We start from the raw sequence: 27138 nt of genomic DNA on the forward strand, positions 1-27138 counted from the left end.
ATTCACAGTCCCTACAAAACTACACGAGAGACGAGAGTGCGAGAGTGTGGATGGTAGGCTCCAAAGAACTTAAATGTAGAATAAATCCAGAGCACGGATGGCTAACACTCCTGTTGCTTCCGCTCGCCAAGATTTGTGTCGAGAACTTGTAAGAGACGCCCCGAGAGAGCCTAAATCCGGCATAAACTCTAATCGATCATTTGGTTACATTTGTACGAATCAAGAGGGCATACAAAAAAATTAAACCAACAAATTATATAATCCACCATATGGGTTCCTTGTCGAAGAAAAATAACCAAAAATCTACTACAATAAAAAAAATTTGCATAACTTTCAACATCACTGCTGACAGCTAAACTTCAAGATTGGGAAGATTGAACTGAATTAATCATCCATAGGCTAAGAACAGGGATCTCTCCAATTTGATAATAACTAGATCGGAACACAACCTATACAAAATCCACGTTAACCTTGGCAAGGAAGGTGGCTTAGAGTTGTAAATATCATCAATACGAGAGAGAGGTCTTCGAAAGAAACACACTACTACTCTCTAAACCATAAATTACTCCAAAACTTGTCTACCACCAAAACGGTAAAAAAATTATCAAGATCTGCCCAAAACTTTTGCAGAAACTGCGCCCATTTTTGTCCGCGAACCGTCAGGAAAAAGAATATCCAATATCTCACTTCTTCAACTGGAAAAGGATGGTCTACCAGAGACTAACTTCGAGTATCATAAACTAACTTTACCCTACTCTTAGTTCGCTATAGCTCCCAATGCTTAAAAACTGAAATCTACATATTATATATTATACTATATATTACATAAACGCGAACCAACCGAAATATACATATGATGTATATGATAATATACATTCAAAGTTCTATATGATGCTTTAAATAAAGTATCTTCCCGGATTTAAGTTACTTACTTACGAAGGTTTAAACACAGAAGTTGTTGGTATGGTTCTATAATGACCATGTGTTTAATGTCATCCCGTGAATAACCCGAATTATCAGAATTTTTTTCAAAATACTCTCTAATTAAATTATGTTTATGTAGTCAATTTCAATTCTTTGACCTAACCTGCAACTCCCTTCAATATGTAATTTTGCGTCTTACGTGCATAATAAAAACTAATTGATTAAACAAGATAACTTATTCCATATATAACTAACGTGATTAAAAAGAAGAACTGTTTACATCAATTTGAGAGATATAACAATAGATCATGGATGCAGCAGGATGGCGCAACCTGTTATAAGTACACCTACCGAGAGTTTATCTGTGGTTGAAGAAATGTTCTCAAACAAATTGATTTTGCGCAAACCTCTCCGCAGCCAAAGCCTATCGTTTTCTTACAAATCTACTACGTGAATGATCAAATTAAATGAGAAATGGCTAACATACCTGACGTCGAAGGGTTTAAAAAAATTTTAATATTCCATTTTTCGTTCTTTATTCTAAATAAACATTTATTTGAATATGTGTTTTTTTTTCATGGTAATTTTAAAATAATTTTTCGCAGTAAACTTATTCTTAATTTACTTTTACAAATTAGATATTTCAAATATTGACTGATATTAATATTCTATACAAGAGAATACTTTTAAGCAGAAGAAAATATCTACATTATGCTAATCATCGTTTCTTATTTCAAATTTTTGTTATATAATGTAATAGAATATGTTAATATTTGAAAATTAGTTCGCCATCTTGAATTGTTTCCTGATTTCTGGGTAATAATTTATGTTGATTCATCTCTAATAAAATATAACAAATAAGCTTTTATAATAACATGTGTATATATATTAACTCAGTCATATTCTGTAATCGAAATCGGGTATGCAAAAAGTTTGGGAAAATCTATGAATGAAGACTATATTTTATTTTTTGTTCCAGGTAAGTGCTGATTCAAGTAAGAGACTTATTAATGTGAGTATTACTAAAAAAATAAATTGATTGTTGATACCATACCATGGAGCTGAAATTATTGTTTATTTTTTCTTTATTGAGTCTTAGTTTTTGTCAATCTCAATTTGATACTTATGAGGTCGATTTGAATCCAGTAAAATTGAATGTCAGGGGATTGCAAGGATTTTCAGTTTCTTTTGATTTATTTGTAAAGAAATAAAAGCATATGCCTCCAGTATCATATCTCAAACTTATCAATTCTATTTCTGTGCCCTGTTTTTTTGAATACATGATTCTGCCCTATATGGAGAAAATCGGTGATTGAATTAGCTCAAAGTTAGTTTTTCATAATATCCAGATATTGCACTAATCAGGCCCATTTTTCTCCTACTTAATATATTTGGTAGCACGTTTCCGATGAAGAAGCTGTATATTGTGTAGCCAAAAAGTAGATATTGATTACTATGTATCTGAATTTTTACTAGATTCTAGAATACTGACCCCTAATAATCCTCTAATACGTCAGCACATCATAAAATATTAATGAGCAAACTTTAATGTATTAACCAATAATGAAATAGCAAAAATATCGTCCACGTACCTGTATCCAACCCTGTGGAAATATTAAAACTCTTGGCTAATCTGAGATAAAGGGTATATTCCTTACGTTCTCTCTATAGTTTATTAGTTAGGGAATTAATGTGCAATTTTCTGTCGAAGTGGTTTCTCCGCTAGAAATAATTTTTACGAAAGAGTTCTCTTGGATATCTTGGAAACTGTGGATATTAATTTAGGTAGATTTCTGACGACAAATACTAAATATTGATACTCTCAGAATTCTTATAAACTTCAAAATAGATCCACTTTTTCAATGTCTTAATTAGAAACATCAGATGGTGCCTGACAACATTTACGTAGGCCCGAAATAAAAATAGCAACCCTCGTATAATAATAAATTTTCTCAGATGGACGGGTCTTATTACTTATCTGACATCTCCACTTACATCTTCGTACCCGGTTGGTTCTCCGTCCCCAGAGAATTATCCTACAATTTCTTGTCATGATCCACAAAGAATCTATCACAAACCCATATTTCTTTGACTCCCTTTATCACTCAAAAGCATGTGAACAGATTTTATCCGTTTTTGTCATTATGTAGGTACATAAGATATGTTGTCATGAAATAATGTTTCACGAAATAATGTTTCACCATTTTATCAGATAAATGCGTATTTTAACAGTATTTCTGTCATTTAAATTCTTCATTGAAATTAGTTCTATTAATAATATGTTTAAGAAATACGTGTTTTATGCTAAACCTAAAATATAAATAAAATTTAGTAATCGTGATTTACATATGGAACTAATAACTAGCGGCGTTTTGAAATATCATAAAAAACAGATAAATAATTATTACTCAATCAAAAAATATAGAAATACACATAAATCTGAAAATTACTCAAACATTAAATAACGTACCTCAGTAAAGCAACAGAGGCTATAATTTACTAACGTTTATATGGCAGACCCTGCAAGATAGATGTATTTATTTAGAGAAACAGCAGAACGACCTCGTTTTAAACGTATTTCAATTTTTCGAATAAAAAACGTTACCCTAGTTGAACTTTCAGATTCCCAGTTTATTAAGAAATAAAGTATATAACGTGACAAATACATATATATCATTTCTAAATGCATCGCAACTTGATGTATCGAAGCTTGTATCGTAAAAGGGCGTAAATGATTAATATTTTTAGCGAAAAGTGCCAAGGATTGCTGATTTGAACGGACAGAAATTGCGAATGTGGAAATATGTCTTGAACTGGTGCAATGAAATTGTTTCATCTGTTTCTGTGAGTCTGGTTTTTGCTCACAGTGTTAGACAAAGGTGTCGGAAACAATTAAAATTACTGGTACAATATAGAATAATAGTTTTACTAAAAAATGCAATAGCTTTCCTTATATTTCATTGACCTTATGTGGAGGTTATTAAATTGCTTATTTGGATATTCAAACTCGGTTCATATATGTGATTTCATCACATACAACTTGATAGATGTTCTAGTAGTGCCGCATTCAATCAGTTAAAGTAATTTCGAAAAAAATACGGCTTTTTGTTATACTTTTATCCATACTTTATGTATACACATTGCCAGGGTATAATAATGGGAAACACTTGGATCGGAAGTTATGAGCGACGTTGAGGTAAGAAATTTCGTTTTGGGTCAATCATTCAGTTACTGTACACTTGAGAATATTCTTTCGTAAAACGTCTGTAAGTAGTTTCCGTAACGTATTTCTCTAATAATTTTTTTATAGAAAATTCATTTATATCTCTATCTTTCTATATTTGTATCTCTATATTTCAAATTAATTCCAATTGTTCCAATTCAAACAAAAAACTGAAAATGGAAAAATAGAGCCACAATAATATTTCGATAGATTAATATGACAGATATTGGACAGACAAATAAAAATCAATTATCTATTTCATTTTAATCTGTTGAAAAATAGCTTCTGAAGAGTATTCGGTACAAAATTATGTTCGTAAAATTTAAAATCAGTAAAAAATGTCTATCAATTTACACCTTTGATTTCGAATGTTATTATGTTGAGACTAAATAAAACTATCAATATCTTGTGGCTACTTTTCGTAGCATCTGTATCTTTGTATCTATAATTGTTGATATTTTTCTCATGTGCAGTGCTCAAGAAAACAATATTCAGGTGTTCTTCTTCTATGGTGCTACAGGCCTTGAATTCCATAAGTTCTCTTCCCCTTTTGTTTCTGAAATAAGCTACCCTATTACAATCTCATCTTTTAAAGACTGATTTCGTCTTCTGCAACATCTTAACTTTTTCGAGATCTTCCAATTGGCATATGCCCTCCAAAATTGGATTGAAGTACTTTTCTCTCGATTCTCTGTCCATCCATTCGCACTACATCGGTTGCCTATCGCAGTTTCTGTACTTTGACAAGATGCAAGATCTGTAGTTCCTTCTATTTTTGATATAATTATATCTGGATCTCCATGCTTCCTTCTCACATTTCAGGCCATATAATTAAGACTTACGCTTTTTTTTCGTACGTTATTAAAAGACTGAAAATACTCTTGTTTATTCTACTTCATTGTTTATACGTCTAAATAAGTGAAGGAGATCATAGTTTGCCTTATTTTCCTGATCGATTCTTTTTTTTATCTCTTTATTTGCGTTTCCATCATTTGTAAGTTATATATCCAGGTATTTGTAACTCTTTCCAGACTGTAATACTCTCACTAGTTACACATTTTTACGACCTCTCTAGAAGCTATTTGATACTGGTATTGGAGAATTCCTTGCGCATCTAGGACAGCCATGTGCGCAAAAACTCCTCTACCTCGTTGTACGTGTTGAATATTTGACCTCAGAGGGCTTCTTTCAGTGATCCAAACATGTGGTAATTGAGCGATAAGCGGGTTTTACATATGTTTTCGGAAAGTTAGATTATTATGCAGCACTTATAGAACGTTGTATGCGCAGAAAGTCAACGTACAGCACTCAAAAAACCGTCCAGCTGCGTCTTTTATTGCATCGAAAAACGTCCAACCGCATGAATTTGTGGTCGAAGTTGGAACAGTTTGGAAACCCAACGCGGCGTTATTTCACGATATTGAAGGTGTTCGTGGATAATAGACTTTACACTTCCAATATTAACGCCGAATTCAGCAGAAATTTTTTGCACATTCATCCCATGGGTCTCTACGCGGCGAATATTGTCTGGTGCACTGCTGGTTCGCAATAGACGATCATGCGGCTTATTTGAACGATTTGGACAATTAGATACAGAAAACCTCCTCACGCTCTCACCAATTGATTTGGGTGTTTTTAATGCACTCACATACCAAGGAACCAATGAGAATGCGTTGTGCAAAGGCGGTCGATATTTGGATTTCCCAGAGTGGACACACCAAAACATTCTTTTTCATTAGTTTTTTCTTTCAACCTTCTTTTAGCATTCAATTTTTCTTTTCTTTTTAATTTTCTCTTTCCTATATCAAGATTATTTCTGAAATTAACCATATCCTACTAATATGTCCCTTTTCCTCTCCCAAAAAATGCAACGAATATCTTTTGTCTCCAAACATTTCTTAGCATCTTCGTGAAGTTATTGTAAGGGTATGCCATATTTTCGTTCAGCTAACCTGTACGACTATTTCTAATTTTCGTTGTTTCAATAAATAGATTATTATGTGCGCAATGTGGCAGGTGGCGCCGACCTGCTGAAACCACACATTCCAATCCATAACATCCAGTTTAGGTCGCAATAACCCTGTTATCATTTTCATATATGGGCGATAATACGAAACGTACACTTGTATGGAACACCCTTTATGTAATTGTCGTGACATCTGCTTTCAACAAATGTTTTCTGATTCACGTTCAGTTTAACTCCCAATTGTTCTTTTTATCAAAAAGTTAATTTTTTAAGCTCGACTACAACGTCATGAAATAATGGAATATGACTGACACCAACCAGATGAAAAATTTTAAAAAATGTATCATTGTTTTTGATCCTTTGAATAGATATTTTCACGTCGCAACCTCGTATTTAAATTGACAAATAGTGAAAAGAATGAATTCGTTCAAACTTGATGATCTTATCTTTAAAATAAACGGATTTGTCAAAATTCGATTATGCTTAGTTCAATCATAATGTATCTATTGGAGATTGTCGATGGAACCGTTAAATCTAAATAACTATTGAAAGTAAGCAACGTATATATTTGATTTTATCGTTTGATAACGACACCAAGTAGTACAAGAATTCACAGTATTATTCATCACATGGACTAATAACTTCTTGTAGCAGGAGAGTTACGGTGACATATTAAATCATACACACTTTAACAATTCACAACATTTATTATAAATTTATGTTATTATAGATGATGTATCAAACGAAAGAGCTTCTCAAACATCTTTTTTGTTGTTTCACGTGATTATACACATGTAATGTTTTCGACATCAGCTAGAAAGCGCTAGAAGCATATATGACGATTAGCGGATAGAAAAATTTATAAAGGAAATAGTACAAGACAATTTAGAGAAGCGATGAGCAAGTACGAGAGTAGTCATCATGCCTAGCCTAAAAAAAATCGTTACGTTCCAACTTTGCTGACGAAATGTATCTGATAGTACAGTTGAATAACATTTTGCGATGAAAAAGTCTGTTTATCAGAAAATGGGTGGTGGACGCTAACAAAATTTCGAGTTTAAAGTGAGAAAATACATGTTTGAGTACCGAAACACTTCGACAGAAAGTTTATTAAATTTCCTAAAAAAATATCTCTTCCCTTTTTAGTCGTTTTGTTAAAAATGCGATTAAAAGCAATGTAACATTTTACCGCCACTGTGCGCAGTACGGAAAATTTAGTAGATTTGTTGAAAATCATTGTAGAGACAAGCAACGTTGTATTACCCAAGACCTCCAGTTTATGATCCATTTTTTTGGAAACGCCACCGTAGAACTCTAATTAGTTTCGATATTCAAAATATAATAAAAAAATGCATTTTCTTATTTTAAATTTAAAATTGTTTTACGCCGTTTATTTTTTTGGTAAACAAATTTTTTCTGGATAATGTCGTTTTCAATTATGACTCGACTTTTTATCTTAGGGGAAATAGGAAAACTCGTGATGTATGGATTTAAGGTTTAGAAAATCGTCAGGGGTTCGCAAAAGTGCAACAAGATTTCCTTAATAAATTTATGTTTTTTGAACTATGTCGCGTTGGAAAGGTTCTTGTTTGGTGTAGCAACTATAACTGGTCCTTGTTATTTTGATACTCTACATGACTCTCTCATCAACTGGAAACGGATGAACCAAAAACTTCATTTTTAAGCAATATTATGAATTTCCTCACTGGAAGTAACTAGGTACACATACACTGGTTGGATATCTGTAAAGAACTCACATATCGTCTAAATTTGTGCCGTGAAATGAACAACAAATAGAACAACACTTGATAGTGGATATAGGTGGACTAGGCAAATATTCATAGGAAACTATATTTGTAAATTGTAATTTTGGCAAACCATTGGCAGATAATTACATTTATCACACATAGTGAGAACTTATCCGGGTACTTAAGTTGAAGTGGATGAAGAAAAGAAAATTTTCAACTATAAATTAAGTAGAGTACGACGCATAATTGCGAATGCCTTTGAGGTGTATAAGTCTAATGGGAGAAAATGCCACGAAGAATTCGTAAAAAATTATTTTAGATCATTAGTAATCTTTCAAACACCTCTAAGTTGAGATGTATTATCATCATCATCATCATCAAACAAAACATTTTTTTCCATAATCATTTTTTTTTTCAACTGTCTACTTCCAAGTCTGAATACTTAGTCCAGCGATACTCTAATGTTTTTAATCCTCTCAAATAATACGCCGCGTTTGCGTATTATGCTATATAATGTTATACTCTGATGAAAATCTATTTCCTGCAAGTGAAACTTTAAGTTTAGAAAACGGAATCTCTCAAAGCACGCGCAACTTATATCGATAAGTACACAAATCTTCAGGTTGAGGTCGCAAACTTTCCAGAAAACTTTTTTAGGCAGAAGAAAATAGATTATAAAGCGTTATTCATTTTGAAACACTCTATATTACAGACAATTGAATGTGATTAGACCGAAATTTGGAAACTAATACATGTAGAAGCTTACTTTTTTATCTCTAATGATGGTAATTGTATAGCATATCTAATAAACTGGTATGTCTGTCTAATTTTCATGTTAGAGCCACATAACGAGAATAAAGCGCTTGAATAACCTCGTGGCGTTATTAACGCTGCTGCTGTAGATGAAGCAATCACGATTAATGTATTTTTAAGTATTAATAAGTAACTGATTATATTATTTTTCATTTTATTGGATTCACTGTTCACGAGAATTAAGGTTTTGTCTTTGACATGATTTAATCAAATGAGAATGTTTGATCGTAATTTTCACAACAATTGGTACTTTATATAGTTTGATAAACCGAATTTATGATTTATTAGATACAGGGTAGCATTATATATATATATATATATATATATATATATATATATATATATATATATATATATATATGAATTAATATAGTGTTAATTCATATTGCCAAGACCAGATACTATTTTAAGACCAACCCTGTTTAATTTATATCAATACCGTGATCTCTTTTAAAAATTTGAGGAAATATAAAGAGTTTAACTATAAACAGCTAACAATTATTTTTTTGTCCTCTTTTGTACATATAAAAGTACGTTACCCCAATTTTCCGAGTTCACAATAAATGAAACATCAATATTAGAAAATGATATCAAATTGTTCTACCCTCTATTTCAGCCTCTATAGAAAATTGAAAGTTATGTAATACTACGTCACATATACGTACAAGGATGGTTCCTGAACTAACAGAGAAAACACAAAAATTTTGAAAAAAAAAATTTACTTTTCAAACGTGAGCTCCTTTTAGATCCATACACTTTTCTCAGCGATGCTCAAAAGTTCGATACCATTTTTATAATGGGAATCGTCAAGCTCCTCAAAATAGCCATTAACCATCGACATCACCTCTTCATTGTTGGAAAATCTTTGACCACCAAGCTATTTTTTCAAATATGGAAAAAGAAAATAATCCGAGGAGGCTAAATCTGGCAATTAAAGTGCATGAGGTAGCAATTTAATTCATTAATTTTGGCCATTGCAATAACGGATGTGTGAGCTGGTGCATTGTCTTGATGAAACAAGACTTTATTCTTAGCAAAATGCGGCCTTTTACTTTTTCAAGGAGAAGTCAATGAAAATTATTCCACTCTCTTCTAAAAAAACCGATGCCATGACCTTGCCTGCATACGGTCTCTGCCTTATTTGGAGCCGGCTCTTCTTTTTCAAACCATTGTTTTGATTGTTATTTTGTTTAGGGTGTAAAGTGAAGGATCCATATTTCATCCATTGCCAAACACTCGATGGAAACATCTTCTCGGCGCTGTTTTTGTTCCATTGTGTTAAAACGTGGCACCCATTGAAAGGCCCACTGTGTCTACTAGGTCGCGCTCTTTCAGGTGACGATCATCAAGTACCGCTTTGTGGATTTTAATTTTTCGACTCGTCACCTCATTTGGTTGATCACTGCGACACTGGTCTTCACAAGTTGTACGAACTCGTTTAAAATCTGCTATCCAATATTATACTATTGATAATGAAAGAGCAGTCTCACCCAAAGTAAAATCTAGCTTAGTTTTTATATGGATTGGGCTAATGCCTTCCAAATAAAAGTATTATATTAGATAACGATGACCAAAACCAAACAAAAAAAAACATTCACTATTGATGGCTGCTAAACAAACAACATTTTGTCTATTGGGTTTTTTTAGACAAACAGCGAACGTTTTTTGTTTTCATTCAATATTTTTGGAGCAATCGTGAAATAATTTTATGTCAAGTATTTTTAATAAAATCAGAAAAAGCTTGTTGCAATAAATTGGTATTCATTCTCAAAATAGTGACAAATTCTTCTCTCTAAAATTTTAAAAGCCATCTGTCAAACCCAACTCTAGACACAGCTGTTATTCTTCTCTTCAATTCTTTCAAATCTTGGGTTTGTGTTTCATGAACAATCGATTTTTGATGTCCCCGAAATCTGGAGACGCTAAGTCGAGCGATCGCAATGTCCATTTTATTAATTTTCTTCGTCTAATCCTCCTAGAAGGAAATCATTTAGCAACTGTATAACTGAAAGAATATGGTAATATGGTGGAGCTCTACCTTGTCGGACTGAATAAGACAATTTTGAAAAACGATTTTACTAGCCTCAACAATGTTATTTTCCAAACTAGTTATTATTGAGGGATCTATTATTTCTTGAGTAATTGCTTTGCCTAAATAGGATCATCGAAACTATTTTCGGCGGGAGAAGATCCGATGGAGGAAAAATTTAGTATACATATTTATGACAAATCATATAGTTTCAACGTTGCTTCGGATAGAAGATAGATGGATATCTTAGTCAAACCACGCCGATTACACCTTCTCTTTCTCAACTTTGCAACTAATTCAATATTTATGATTTAAATAATTATATGAATATGTTCCATTAAACATTGTTGATATTCTTCTCGCTAAACTTCCATATCCCTCCATAAATAAGGCTCATTTGTGCTCTTGGTTCAGTATTAGCATCATTTTGAAAAATAATTAAAAACGTATTCCACAACATTTTCAACAAAAAGTAATTTTGGTGACAGGGAATGAATTTATGATATTTTTACAAAAATGTTAACAATGATTTAACTGCTTTTTTTCGTTTAATTTGAAATGGGTCGATTCCAAATATTGGTCTATTTGACATGGAATGACCTAAATTTATCATTTTATTATTCTCTCTTCGAATAAACAATGTTATAATGATTTATTAGTTCTGTCGATGGGTGTTAATTTTTATCTACTTTATCATATTTTGTGGCCTACAATCTACAGTTGAAATATTTCATATTCTTAAAATGAATGATCTTGGACATAAAACACACCTATCCCATTGTTTATATATTCTTGTAAACCCATCACGATATGTTAAATTGAAATTGTACAATACCTACCATCGTAAGAACTTGGACACATATATCTACAACTTTCACTATTGTTTCTTAAGCGTCATGGGTCATTGACGGTATTTTTACTTACTATGGTACTAAAAGAATCTATGAAGGTTGTTCTAATGCACTGAGCAGATAAAAGATATCACTTTTTCCTTTTCTTCAATATGTTATAATATGTCATTGTATTAGTGATAATTATTGTTATCAGTATCAGTTACAAAATAAAATATATAGTTTTTGGGAATATCCATTAAGATAACATTACAAGGCACATATTACATAATATTTACATAATCAACAGCACCGTCGTTGATAGCTTTCTTTGTATTAAAGAATATGTACAGTAATTTAATAATTTCATCCCTTTCCGTTAATAGAGGAACATATACGAAATAAACTAAATTTTTTTCAGCGCAGTCATCAACGATCAGTTGACAAATCAACCGTATGGGTAACAATATGATATGGTTGATATTAAATTATTTATCAAATACGCATTTGAAATATTTGAACTTTATGTAAAGAACAATAAAAATAAGAAAGCCGAGAAGAAAAACTATCTAATGTTATATCAAGATCGTACATCATAAGAAAAAATGAATTTTCTATAATTTAACAACGTGAGAGAATGCTACTATTCATATAGTAACCAAACCAAAAAAAATACTACCATCATATTTTGGAAAAACCAAAAACAGAACGTTTAGAGGTCTATTAGTAAACGTTAAAAGGACTAGAGGAAAATACTAATTTATTACAAATAATTTCATCATACCGACGAATTTTAATTTTCTACAGCAAAAATACTCTACAAAAAAATGACGTTTTTGGGAAATTAAACATCGAAGACAGTGAAATGTCAAATTAAAATCTGAGAGGAAGACTTTTAACGGTGTGGACTGTTTATAATAAAATTTGACTTGACTTCATGTAATGTTTTTTTGAAAATTTCTCAACTCCATGTGTTTGAATCCATTTTTGTTGCATCTTTGTCTCTCTGACAGAGTTAGCTCCAAAATGTGCGTTATAAATGCAAAAACTGCTTTAATAGAATTATCATCTAGCTCAGGGATGGGGAAACTTTTTTCTTCGCGTGCCAATTTTTGCTAACGAAATATATGGCGGGCCAAGTTGAGGCGTTATATTATTTACTAAAATAGAAATATTGCCATAATTTTTCTGAAATACTAATTGTGGGTCAGGTCTTTGTGGGAACATGTGACATGTGGAACTGTTTTTTTTTCTGTATGACTTCATCATAAGCCGAAAATTTTGTGATGATGAAATTTTTAACAATGAAAAAGGAGCCGAAAGCCTATTACGAAGACAATTTTTTCATTATTGAAAACGTTTGTTCGCACAAACAGCTTGTATCAAATATAGCCTTTATATTCTGGGCGTGGGCAACTATATTTGGGTATTGTGTCCGAGATTATAAAATTCCAATTTGTTGTTGTTCAAAAATAGTTGCATCAAATGGGTAGTGCGTTCGACGACAGTCGGACTTACGGGTTTTATACCCGACGTGTACTGCCTTTACTGCCAATTCATGAAAATGTAATTTCTGATAAAAAGAAAATTGTACTTAACTTTTGTTTGCTGGTCACGGGCCGGATTTCAACGCTTTGCGGGCCGTAGTTCCCCATCCCTGATCTAGCTCATCTAATGGATATAAGCGTATGGCAACTGACTCCATCCGTATCGGTTCGGTACGGCATTCATCCAGTTTGATTGCATTATCGTCGAATCAGACCATCTTGTTGGTGGACGTTCCCATGTATCTTGATGAGATCTCGACCAAGTCTTTCTGGAATGCGGGAGTAAAAATTTGTTATTGTGTATCAAATCAGGACTGTATGGTCCCTTCTGGATGGTTTGCTTTAGCAGAGGTATGCATTATCATGATTCGCCACTTTGTCGTTTTCTGAATTTCACGAGTAATTTCTGGTTGCGTACTATTCGAATTGACCATTTTACGTTGTTGTCACATGACAACTGTTAATATTTAAGAAATGGGCAACCATTTGCCATCACTGTCTTTCTCACTAGGAAATGATCACTTTCTATATATTTTTTATTTTCTTTAGTGTGCTTCTTTGAACCAGACAGAGATTAATAATAGATCTTTCATTTCTATTTATTACCTCGCGTGTGTATCTATGAATGTCTTAATGTTGGTAGAAAGTGTCTGTAAGTTCGTATTCGTCCAAACTTTCAGATGTTTCTTTTGTCTTCTGCATTATTTCCTATTCTTCTTTCCATATCCTCCAACACTCCCTTTTATTTCTGTTTGTATCATTTTCCAGAACTCTTTTATCTTCTTATATGCCTTCTTCTCCCCAATTTACCAGCATATGTATTCATATTCGAGATCAAGAAAAAAACTGTTACCAATATAGGAAATTATTATTTCGAGGAATGAAGTTTTTAATGAAAACTACAATACGTGTAAAAGGCTTCTACTACTTCTTCAGTCAAAAAAGAAAAATTTGATTGAGATAGTGTAGCCTCCTTTTGTTATAACTCAAAAATGTGGTACAATTATGGTACGGGAAACATTTAATATTCATCTTCATTGGAACTAATTGCAAAGAAGTGCTACACATTGCCTCAAAAACAATAAAGCTCCTGGTGAGAATAATATCTAACAAATTATGTAAACACCTGTTTACTGACTAGATTTTAAACATAAGATTCCACTTAGGTTAAATTAGATAAAATCCTTTCAGACAAAGCAATACCGACCACCTGTCGGCATAAAAAAATTTTAAAAAAAATTTACGAGGTAATTCATTAAATGAATTAGGAAACCAAGGCATTTTTACATAACATACGCCAAAATTGTGTAGATATGTATGAGGCACTTTTTTTAATCGAATTTTTGAAAATATTCTCTAACCTTTTTTATTTTTAAATTATGTCCTATCTTGATTAAAAAGTACAAAACATTCTCTCTCTGATTCCTGTTGCTTAACAAAAAAAACAATTCTATTAACTTCTTTTCTTCTATAATTATTATACAGCTTAATTATCTTTTTTAAAAGAAAGCGGCAACGTGTCAAACAGAATTCAAATAACATAAGCTCTCATTTCCATATTTCGGTTGATAAGGTTCTGTAATCTGCTGTCATTTACTCAGCGCAACTCAACTGTTAAAAAATGTTATCGAAGCTTATAACATTCGTCCCGAAATTAAGTGTAAATTCACGTGTGCGTTTCGAATAAAGTGGAATTGGAAATTAGTTTCGAGTTAGGTGGGTGATTACAATAATTTTAAAATATCAGTAAGCTCAATGCTCAAATTAACATTCAATTATTCTTTCATTCATTTAAGACTACTGTAAATTTGCTGTTCAAATAACTCGATAGGAAAGAAAAAAAACGTTTGCTTGTCTACCAAAAACCTCGTTTCCATTGTACGTATTCCAAAGTTATTATTTAATAAAGTAAATAATTGGTCGAATAATACCCTTGAAGTACATTTAATACTTAATTACATTCTCTTCGTCACTTTACTTCGTTGCTTGATTGTAGGTGAATCAGCAATTTCGCGACAGAATTTTGATTTGATTTACTTAGTACTACTTAAAACTTCTTTGAAATAGATGTATTTTGTGTTCCCTATATTCTATTTTGATTAAAAAAGCTCATTTTAGCCACAGAATCTCAAAGGCATAAAAGTTAAAAGAAAAAAACTTATTGTACTGTACAGCGCTGCTAATTTTCAATGTCGAATATTGCTTATATCAATGTATAACAACATCTTCTTACATCCGATTGTTCAGAATAACTGTTACGTACTACAGAATAACCCCATAAGTTCCACTTGTAAATTCAATTTTGAAAAATTGTTGCTGAGCAAAGAGACCAAAAAAAAGACAGATGAAAGAACACGTTTTTTTTGCTTAACTCTAAACTCTTACAGAAACGCTCATTGCCGCATTGATTTTCTTTCTACTTGACAATATACGAGGATCTATTGATATCTAGTTATCCTAGACCAGTTCATGCATAAACAAAAATTTGCGTTACCATAGCAACGAACAATAACTTATTAGAAGTGTCACTGTAAAGTTTGACGTCAAAAAAGTAAACCAGAGTTACGCAATAAATTAAAAGAAAAAAGATGTCCACCGGAATTGTGAAAATCGGAAAATTGGACTATCGAGCCATCATAAAGTACCTGTATTTAAAAGGGTTAAGAGGTAAGCAGATTTACGAGATATGCTTAATACCCTTGGTGATCAATGTCCTTCGTATGCGACCGTGAAAAATTGGACTGCAAGCTTCAAAAGAGGTAAATTGAAGATGATGACCGATCGGGAAGGCCAGTTTCTGTGTCAGTTTCCGAAAATATCGATGCAGTTCATGACATGTATCAGACCGTCGAATTGAACTAAAACAGAATATTTCATACGAACGCATTCATCATGTAGTTTACGTCAATTTGGACATAAGAAAAATTGCTGCAAAATGGATCTCCAAATGTTTGAATGTTGATCAAAAGGAGGTAATAAAAGCTGTGGAGGTTTGGTTTGCAGAGCAAGAAGAAACATTTTTTTGAAAGGTCTAGAGACGTTGCAGGTTCGCTGTAATAAATGTATCCAATTAAGAGGAGAATATGTTGAGTAATAAAATATTTTGACATTGAAATTTTGTTTGGTTCTATAGTAGGCTAAGAATTTTTCAATATATCCTCGTATATTTGTTTATTTTTTTTCTCTAGCTCTACTCTAGTTTTATCGTTGTTTCTAGTTGCATCTACTACTAAGATAAAGCTTAATGTGGGATGCGATGGACGAATGTGAGATTTCTTATTCATTTTATTATTACAGAAAGTTTACAGTTATGATGCATCTGTAAAAAACAAGCAAAAACAAATAGCAAAAAATCCTACATAAACACATATTTCATATACATGTGATACGATCGGTCTAGGCGAGTCACTTTAGTAAACGTTCATTACAATATACCTAAGTTGAAATTTTTCTTCAATAGAAGTATGAAATTCTAACTAGAAAAAGCTAAAATCAACAATGACATTATTAAATTAAATGGTGAGACTTTTGGCCGGCTCTCACTAAACCTCGCTTCTACCTATTATTCCACGTGTTATGCCCACGGTCCGCAGGTTTTCACTAACTTGATCCGCCCATCTTCCAAACTTCCATGGAGCACATCTGTACTAGTTGAGAGCTATCCTATCAACGGGCATTCTATGCACGTGATTCAGCCACTGCACGCGTTTAGCTCATAGTTCGGTCAGTGTATCTGAAATCGTACATCTTTATGTTGGTTTCTCCACGTCTTCTAAACAATACATTAAATATTATTAATGATGATGATGATGATGATGATTGTTAGATCATATCTGAACCTGTGACTGACAAAGTACTGAAAGGCACCTGATTTCGCGGATCGGTGTTGACACAGTTCTAGAAACTGTGTGTCGGCTACGATTTCACGCGAGTGTCCAGTCACGCAAGTTTCGTTGTATTGTCGGTACGCGTTAACCGATTTCGTGTTGCGTCATATCATTTCACATGCGTCGATCATATCGTAACATGTACCATATTATTTAAGTGTTATCAGAAAATCTGTAAAATTTAATGTAATATGTAATATTTTTCTATTTCCTTTCCTTTTCAACAAAAAACTTCCATATTCATAACAGAATACTTTTATGCTTAGATTGTAAATTTTAGAAAATAAATACGAATGACAAATTTTATATGAAATAAAGTTTTGCAATTTTCGCAACATCTGTTATGTTCGGTATGCAATTATCACCAAATTTTTCATACCTGTTAAACATGGGTCATAAATGCGATTCTAGAACATTGTACAGTTCACTAAATAATGCTAGACAGCCATTTGTTGAATAAACGATGACAAATAATTGCTTATTAGGTCATAATTACAGTTGTTATATGAGAAAATTGAATATTTCATGATAACAATTAACTATTGGTCTCTGTTCATCTCAGTTCTAGGTCATAGAACAACAATGAATAATTATGAAGAGTGAATATAATTCTTTGTATTGGAAATATGTAATTTCATGCAATCACCTCATGAGTTATAATTGATTTCATTCAGGGCGGGACTGCGGTAAATTCCGTCGGGTCATTGATAAAATATTCATCGAATATATTATACAGTATACTTCATTATTTAAATTTTGAACTTGTTTCATTTCACAATCACCATTGATTGTGTGGTATAGAAAAAGAAAAGAGTCGTCCTCGAATGTGCATGTATTTCTTTATATTTTATGTGAATTGGATAAAAATAAAATGGAAATCCATCCAAAATTATTTGCCAGTAATTCATTGATAGAAAAAAATTTACTGTAACATAAGCATACTACAGAATTAACCTCATATAGAGTTCATTCACTGCACGGTAGTCGTACAAATAAAAAAAACAGCAATGTTTCGTAAATCTACTTGTACTCCTCCGACTAAAATTGCTGTTACTTAATTTGCCTCATATCTGTCACTTGTAACGATTTTATCTAAAAACAGGGTATTTTTCTGGTTTTCTTTCATTGTCACTATACGGACAAACGATGTGTGCGGATTTAAATAGCTCTTATCATTCAAACTACATTTAGATGAGTCTATGGATAAGCGCCATTCATAACGAGAATGCATCATATCGAACTCTCGCATTAAACCATCGACATCAGTACAGACATCTAAGTTTCATATTGTAAAATGTGCAAAATGCGGTATTTCTCATTCTAAAAGTTATCAAAAGAAATTTTGTAATGCGAACATAAAAGGATCATATTGATCATTGAACATATTGAAAAGTTCAACATAGAAAGATAGGTCATAAATAAAAAAACGTGATTATTTTTAAATATATTCTCCCTTCATTTCCACCCATTTTTCAAAACGTCTGACTGACGCTCCAATGCCTTTATAAAAATATAATGCATCTTTAGAGTCAAGATGTTCGTACACAGCCTGTTTAATTTGGTCGTCGCTGTTAACTCTTTTACCTCTTAACTCGGCATTCAGCTTTGCGAACAAACAATAGTCGGACGAGACCAGATCAGAGCTACATCTTCTATATTATATGGTAGGTGTTCAATCTCTGTGAAGCCACAGTGTGTACAATAGCCTGTGGAAAGTGGAGAAGTGAGGACTGTAGCATTGTCATAAAGCAAGAACACACCTCGGCTGATTTTTCCTCGCCTTTTTCAATAATTTTGTGATGCAGTTGCCTTATTAAGTAAAAGTAATATGCAGCGTTCGTGGTTTTATTTGATTTTTCAAAGTCAATCAAAAAGATACCCTCTCAGTTCCAAAATATTATAGCCATCACTGTTTTTCGTCATCTTTGATATTCACTCCATGGAATCCAAAATTTGACCGCGGGACATTCATGGATCATTCATCATTTATCCATGTTTCATCTAAATAGAATATATGTCTTCTTTCATTTTTTATTTCTTTTATAGCACTTAGATAAATTCTTCTCCATACAACAATATCATTTTTGTTTTATTAAAATAGATTTATTTGAATGATTTTCCAGTGAAAACCTATTTCTTTTAAAAGTTTACATGGTATGCTTCGATTCAGCTCAGGGTAATCCTTATAATCTCGAACCATGACAATAGCTTTGTCTACTGTCGGAAATTCTTTTCACGCATGTTCTTCGAAGGCTTTCTTACAAATAATTTTCTATTTGAAATTTTGGTTTTTCTGGAGCTTTACGTGCTATGTGAAACTGGTCACATTTATCTTCTTTAAAAACTCAATAGCCACTAAAGTAAATTAACTACAACTTGAACCTCCTTACTATAAGAAAAAACATGAAATCTCTATGGCGAAATAAAATTCTTGGAATTAAAATAAAATACAATTTCTAACTTTTATTGGCAAAAAGGTTCTTATAGATCTTATGGCTATGTCATCTGTAGGGTGTGCGTGACGATTTTTAATTCGTTGATATAAGGATGCGCCAACTCGGGACGGAGATATTTCATGTGAACGAAAAGTACATAATACAACGCATGACAGATTTATTACAGTGTTACCTGGCATTTAGTACCTAATCCATATTGTGAAGTTGGAAAATTCAAAAATTAAAACCTAAAGTTTCCAAATCCTTCAAATTTCATTTTAACATTAGGTAGGTACTGAAAAATATATAGTAGAGAATGAATTGTTAAAATTTGCGGAAGCCTTAATTTGTTAAATTTCACATAACATAATAATGCACACTTGCAATTTGTGAAACAGGTCTCTTATAGATACAAAATGTAATGTTACACTGTTATCATATGTTTTATTTTTTTTTTATTTTATAACTAAAGTCTCGAGGAACTTCCGTCACCAGTTGTCTACTCTTCATGACAACCACGATCACGAGTTCCCACATTGTAACAGAAGTTAAAATGGCGGGTATTAAAATCACGAGTTGGCTCTCACCAAATCTTTAATACACAGGGCTTGTGCCTAATCCTTGGTTAAAATCAAAAAACACAGGTGAGGATTTATATGTTGTATAAGAACAAGTAAACTAGTAGATTTTCTTGTGTTTCACTAAAACATGAATGTCTTGTTTTGTTGGCCCTCATCCTTTTGGCAGAAATTTACATTCAATCTGGGTTTCCTTAAGTTAATCGTATTCTTTATATTAAGTGAAAGTATCCGCGCTATACGTTATCGAACCATTATTCTATAAAACGAATAATTAAAATAGTCGATTTTGAACAATACATGTTAAAATATTTACGCACAATCCTTTTAAATTCTCTTATTTGTAAGGGAAAACGGTATGGAAATATTTATAAAATTTTATAGAAAATTTCTATTATCAATAATATTATTGACGAAAACTAAATTGATATTCTGCGACAAAACGTCATTTTCGTTCTATAGGGCGCTAAATTTTCCCCCAAAAAACTCGCATTCTTTTTCAATAGAATCTATTAATCAAAAAGAGTAAATTGAATAAAAAATGAATTCGACCTTTTCACCTTTGCATGTAGAATGGCAAAATGTTATGAATAGTAGCAAGTAGAAAAGGCGTTCAAACTATTTGTATTCAAGCACTTTAATAATAAAAGAATGACGGAAAGCGTTGTTATTACACAAAAAGTATTTTATCAAAGAGTTTGTTTGTAATTTGCTTGGTACAGTGATTATTCTTTTGGTGTTTTCGTTTATGTACCTTCGGCACGTAAAGTTTTCCTTTCATAATCGATTAATCCATTATTTCGCTGCCTTAATTTAACCACACATTAAACACGTTGCTACTAAATGTTTTCTTATTGTATACAGTGGGCTTTTCCGATGAAAAATAATTAAATTTACGGTTCGTGGTAAATTATACTTTTTTTTTTTCATTCTCATTCAATTTTTCATTAACTAATATACTGCTTTTAATACTGTATTGGCATTTTAAAATTACAATTTATTTAAATATACTATGTGTTTGACATACCTTGAAAGAAAAAGACTATCAGTGGAATAAGACATTAATACAGTGGAGACCGAGAAAATTCAAGAGGAAAAGAGAAAAACCAATAATGCGTTAGTTGTATGATTTGAAAAAGATTGCTAGACTAAAATGAACTATTACAAGACAGAGAAACATTTAGAAAAGAAGAATAGACATATTTTCAAAATAGATAGAAAGATAGTTTTATTGGTAAATTAAGTTGCATTTGTTCTTTTTGTCCAATAATCATTGTGCTTATGCTCCTTTTGAGTAAAGTGGATTAGTGAATAAAGAAATCCTATTCATAATAATAACAATAAATTTATTCACTTTTAAATGAAAATGGAGAGTCTCTTGACAAAGCTTGTCTGTGTGAATCATAGAAAACATTATTTTACTTATAATTATTGTGTTTTTCACAATTATTATTGTATTCATCCTTAAATGATTTTTTTATCAATTGGATTTCGTTATTTACTAACACGACTTAATAATAAAGGAAAGGGCACCTATTATTCAAAATAAACGTCTAAGTGTTCGAAATTAAATAAGAACTAATATAGTTATCCACTGGCATTTTGCAATAGTAATTCGGGCTTTAATATGTATAGAGTTGAAAATTATTACATATGCTGAGTGTTATATGATAAATAATTCATCAAAAGTTTCTATTCAAAGTAAAAGCTCAATTTTTCATATTTTGTTTTTCTCATAATAGCTTCTAGAGAAATTGTAGTTCTTGAAGTTATCCTTAAAACTACTTGTTATACTTTATTCTGAGATTCGCCGTTTCAGAGAAGCAAGTTTCTACAAGCAAGTGTCGTTTAATGGAAGTTTACTTTATTTTATTGTGAAAAAATATTTTTCATTATAACTTTATAACTCTACTCAGTTTAGCCAATTTCAATTTTTTTTACTATCCAAAACATAATCGTTCTCAACATACGCGTTTGTGCTTGCCGTCACATTTTCATTTGTCTGTAATCACTTTCCTCCAAGTTTACTTGCACTATATATTGCAGATTTCGAGTCATAAGTTTCGGACTTTTTTCACCATACTGAGGACATCTGTATATATTGATCTATCTGTTGAAGGTATTCTTGAATTATTCGGTACAGTCATAAGTTGTTTCGAGGAGGTCTACGCGAGCGTCCTTGATTCGACCACATAAAAAGGATCACTTAATAATAGGTGAATTTCCGTTATCAGCAATGAGTTATCATTAGTAAATAGTTTTTTATCCCCATAATTGTTCATTCATACACGGTTTTGTGTATTTGTTGACTCTTTCTAAAGACTGACATGTACTTTGATAAATGTAATGTTTTTTGCAAAACTTCCATAATTTTCTCGCACAGCACCTCATCAAACGCTTACATATAATCCACGAAACATTAACATTATTCAAACGCTACTACTTCCGTCATTCTTCCTCTTTCTCCTACAACTTCTTGTTATATCAGTGAATTGTTCTAAGTTGAGTCCGTTATCTTTTCATTAATATTATAAAAATATCTAACTAACCTGTTGAACAAAAAAAGGATTGTTACAGCTACAGCACCAGTATTCTGTATTTCTTGAGCAGGTGGTGGTAGTATAGTTTCAAGTATTTATTAATACCGTAGCCCTCTATAATTGTTGATAAGCAGAAATAAATTTAGGTTAGATAACTCAAGCTTTCATTGATCCTTGCATTTTACACAAAAATCAAATATCTGTACTGATTCATACAATCAATTTTTTCGAGAAATAGAGCAGATGTTTCTCAATGACAGATGATTGAAGAAACGAACCAGCTCTTTTCAATGTATATTCCCTCAGAATTGAATTACTATAAATTTATAACTACAGTCTTGTATTCATACGATGATAACATTTGTCCATTCCAAAATTATAAAATCCTTTGAATGAGTATTTTTTCAAATAGAATTACTTTTACTGCTACTAACACACGGTTTGCCTAATTATTACTACTTATTATCATTATATTAGTATTTTTATACATACATTTATAATTCTTACTATCACTTTCTCTTCATTTTTTATTCGAATCTCCTTCTCTGATCTCTTCATCAATTGCTTTTTTTCCTTTTAGTGAATTTGATTGGTTTCTTATAAAATCCTTTTGTTGTCATCTCATGTCTGTTGTTCTTATTTGTAGTTTGTTATTCTATTTATTTTTTCTAAATTTGTCTTTTTATATTGTCGGTTCTAATATCTCTTATTAGATTTGTTTCCCAAGCTAGTTTATTATAATTTTGTTGTATCTGGTTGTTATAATTTAGCCTATTTTCTTTTCATCTCTGCCGTTGTTTCATTTTTGCTTTTATTGTTCATAATTTTTCTCTCTCCTTTTCTATTGATAAGATCATTTGCCCTATTTTGCTTGCTTTTTATTTTATTTGCCTGCAAAGTATTGTAGGTAGTACCATTTTTATTGACAAACCAGTAGTACTGTTTATTCTTATTTTCTTCTTAATTACTTGGATGTCATTTTTAATTCTTATGTTCTTCTTTTTACATTTTTTTTCTCACCAGTTTCTTGTTTCAATCGTTTTATTTTTTCCAATTGAATTATTATTCTTCAATACTCATTTGTTTTATTTTCCATAATTTTTGACGGGTCCATTCCTTTTAACATTTTAATTCCAAGATCCTTCCATTGGGTACTCATAGAATTCATTGTTTGTAATTACCCCCGTCGTCAGTCAATTACCATTTCTTTTGTTCTCGTGGTAAATTTTCCACCTTGCTTTTACCGCCTTTTGATTCACAGTAACCACTCAGAGTTTATGTAACATTTTTAGCTCCTCACTAGATGAAATTCAGTTTGAAATGTACAATTTAAATGAACGGTTCCAGGTAACTAATTGATTTGCTGAATGATTTCAAATCTGATTTCACCTCAATTTTATCTATTTGTACTTCTCTAAATCCCAAATTACTATAATAATAAATAAAATACTTTTCATAAAATTAAAAAATAAAGTCCATCTACAACTGCCAGTTGGGTCGCAACTAGACATTTATAATCTGATCATTGATTAGAAAAAAAAAATCCAATTCAAAAGATATAGTGCCAAGATAATTGTCTTCTTAAATTACATAACACCTGTAATTAGTCATAAACATGAAACAACTTTCTGTTGAGTCAATACGTTCTGTTATAGGGAAAGCCCAAATCTAAGTGAAAGCATGATAATTTTGGAACATAATTTAAATCAGTGTTTCAATATATAAGTAACAAATGTCTTTAACCCACTATTGTTTGTCCGTACTACCTGAGGCTAATAAGGACATAACAGCACATAAAATGAATTTTTTGAATATTCTTTTCCTCCAATACGTCAGTTGATTAAATTTATTTTTTACATTGTTAATTTAATTAAATTTATACATAATTCTTTGTTATTAAACAGAGTAATTCTAGTCATATAACAGAATTAGTGGTGTCTCTTTTTTTTTTTTAACTCTAATTTAACCGGTGAAGTATATCTCGAGATGTCAGAAAACGCAATTGACCGGAGATATTATTTCGTAGTCAAAATTAATTTATTTCAATTTGGTGGAAAAGAATGGTGTGTAAGTAAAATTAAATTTCAACATAAGATATATATTACGTGTCAAAAATAAAAGGCTCGATCTTAATCCTAAAAAGTACTTATTTTTGTAAGAAATTTTTACGGGGAAATTATAGTGTTTATTTTAATTGATTATTGTGGTTAAAGTGGACTTTTTTAATAAAAATAGAATATTAGTAACAAAATATATGTCCATTTTAAGTGTTTTGAGTTTGAAAAGGATTTAAGGTGGTTAAGTGCCTCTAAATTCAAATCAAAATAATGGGGTTGAATATCGAATTCGCTCACAAAGAAAAGTTAAGATAATAATGTAAAAATAAGAAAAAATGCTATTTAATATGGAAATAAACAAACAAATAATGAAGACGATCATAATAAGAAATAAAGATGAAATCATAAGAAAGGGAAAATGAAGAACGAGTGCGAAAGTTCAAATATTTGCGTTAAATTAAATATAATAACCTAACCTTAAAATTTCTTCTTGCAGAAGAGAGATTTCCATCAGACGGGGACGTTATGTATACGTAAATTTTGAGGAGAAAGACGTCAACTATTAATTGGAAGTATTAAAATTTCAAAGCAGACTATAATGAAAAATAAAAAATTGTGAAAAAAAATCTTGCTTCTTTGTTTGATCAATACCATTTCAGAAAACCCTCGTAAGTAATAAAAACGTAAAACTGCTAACGCAGGACAAAAATGAAAAGAGAAAAACATATTAAAATCCATTAAGCAACCCTCATATTTAAGGACTAAATGAGTAATCAGGAACATTTTCCGCCAACGTAATATGTGTGAAATCACCAAATTTAAAAATCATTGTATGGTTAACAAGATTGCCAACTTCATTATTGTAAGTAACACATTATCAGTTTCAAAGTATTAATAATTTCAACAATTGTCAAAAAAGTATAGAATGGTATAATACGAGTATATTGTATAACCACAAGTGGTACTAATTTGTCAAATAATATCCTTTCACCGAAAATTAACTGTCAGTACATTTAGTTTCATCTCGAAATGTCCTTCCAAGATATTCGTCTCGAGACAATTTGTAGTATAATACATTCGTGAACCCTAGGGGACACATAAATATATTCCGAATATTCTGAAAGGGCGTTCTACCGTGACAAAAGATGATAAATCTGTTAGAAAACAAAATAAAAATATTTTACGACCCTACTGTAATAAAGTTGCCAAAACTTGGGTTTACTTGTACAGCTGTAGGTTTATTTTTTTGTACTTTATTTGAACTGAAACTTCTCAAAATCTGCTAAGGAGCGTGGCAAAAAGGGCATTTTAATGTATTTACGACCTAGGTTATTGCTTTTTATGTTTTATTGTAGTTTACTTTACCTGCCGTTGTTTCTTAGTATACAGGAACGATGTGAAATTAAAAAGAGATTTCAAATATGTACCATATGAGAGAATTATTTACTTCTACTAAAGAAGAGATATTTTTATTTCATTTTATATGATTTAAGGTGACATGCGATCAATTTTTAATTTTATATAACAGTACAAAGTATTTGCAGTTTTTTCTACGATTGACTACTAACGGCCTGTTACGGAAAGGTTACAACAGATACGTAGAATTCGTAAGTAATAAGGATTTATTTGCGACAAATGAAATGCCTTGGAAATAATAGATAATTTTACAATGGTTTCTCATCGCAGTGAGATCTTGAGGGAGAATGTTTCCTCAGAGCGTTCCATTACATTATACCTCTTCACATATCCTTATATAGCTTAATAAGTCAGCTCAATTTTACAGTGTTAGTTGATTGAATTAGTTTGTAGTATATGTAATGGTGAGAACGAGAATTTGATTACCCTAAACTATTATCTTGGGTCAGATACATCACCTGATTGCGGATCCTAACCGTGAATGAGATCAAATTTAGAACATTTAGATCTACTGCAATTGAGCGATTTTGCACTAAAGATTAATACCAATAAGCTTCGAGGGTGGTTTTTAATTATTTTTAATTAATTTATAAACGCGCGAAAAATTTAGTGCGTCAGTTAAAACCAAGGCTACACTGTGAGCGGGTAAGGTTTTGTGTACCGCGTTTTGGGACATGAGTGTAATTGCGATTGACTTTCTCACTGAACAACGCACTGTGAACACGCAGTATTAAAATAAATTCTTAAGTCGAGATGCCTAAAATTATAAAAAACCTCAGCTCAATTATGCTGTTCTTGAGAATCAACAGTAGACAACCGTGTGAGGGGAATAAATAAGTTTCAAAGTTCAAAAAACATAGACAAATGAAAGAATCCGTCAGTTTATCCTATTTACCCACTGTGAACAACAGTGAACGTGATGCTAACATTCAGATCATAGTTTCCGAAAAGTGATTTTGAAGTGGTTCAAAAAAGATCTGCGCCCAAGGCCCGATTTGTGCCTTGTATCATTTATCTGAAATGAACCAGTCCATTATGCCTTGTTTGTGAAAACGACCAATCCAAAGCCCTGGAAAACGTTCGTCCAAATGTTACCTGACCTGACGAGCGACATGTGCAGGAGCTCCATCGTGCTGATAGTACAT

The 27138-nt window shown here is 31.6% G+C and overlaps 1 protein-coding gene across 14 annotated transcripts in view; it reads left to right on the forward strand.

The window, feature by feature from the left end:
- The window catches only part of LOC130447221 (uncharacterized), a 533966-nt gene that overhangs the window by 378934 nt on the left and 127894 nt on the right, over positions 1–27138 (forward strand). Inside the window, exon 3 of one of the 14 annotated variants that reach the window (XM_056783921.1) lies at positions 1904–1936. The exons of the other annotated variants lie outside the window; for them this stretch is intronic. The gene's annotated coding sequence lies outside the window, so the exon portion shown is untranslated. The remainder of the gene's footprint in view (positions 1–1903; positions 1937–27138) is intronic. 14 annotated transcript variants of the gene reach the window in all.

The sequence above is a fragment of the Diorhabda sublineata genome, chromosome 8 (genome assembly GCF_026230105.1).
Source record: "Diorhabda sublineata isolate icDioSubl1.1 chromosome 8, icDioSubl1.1, whole genome shotgun sequence".
Taxonomy (NCBI): Eukaryota; Metazoa; Arthropoda; class Insecta; order Coleoptera; family Chrysomelidae; genus Diorhabda; species Diorhabda sublineata.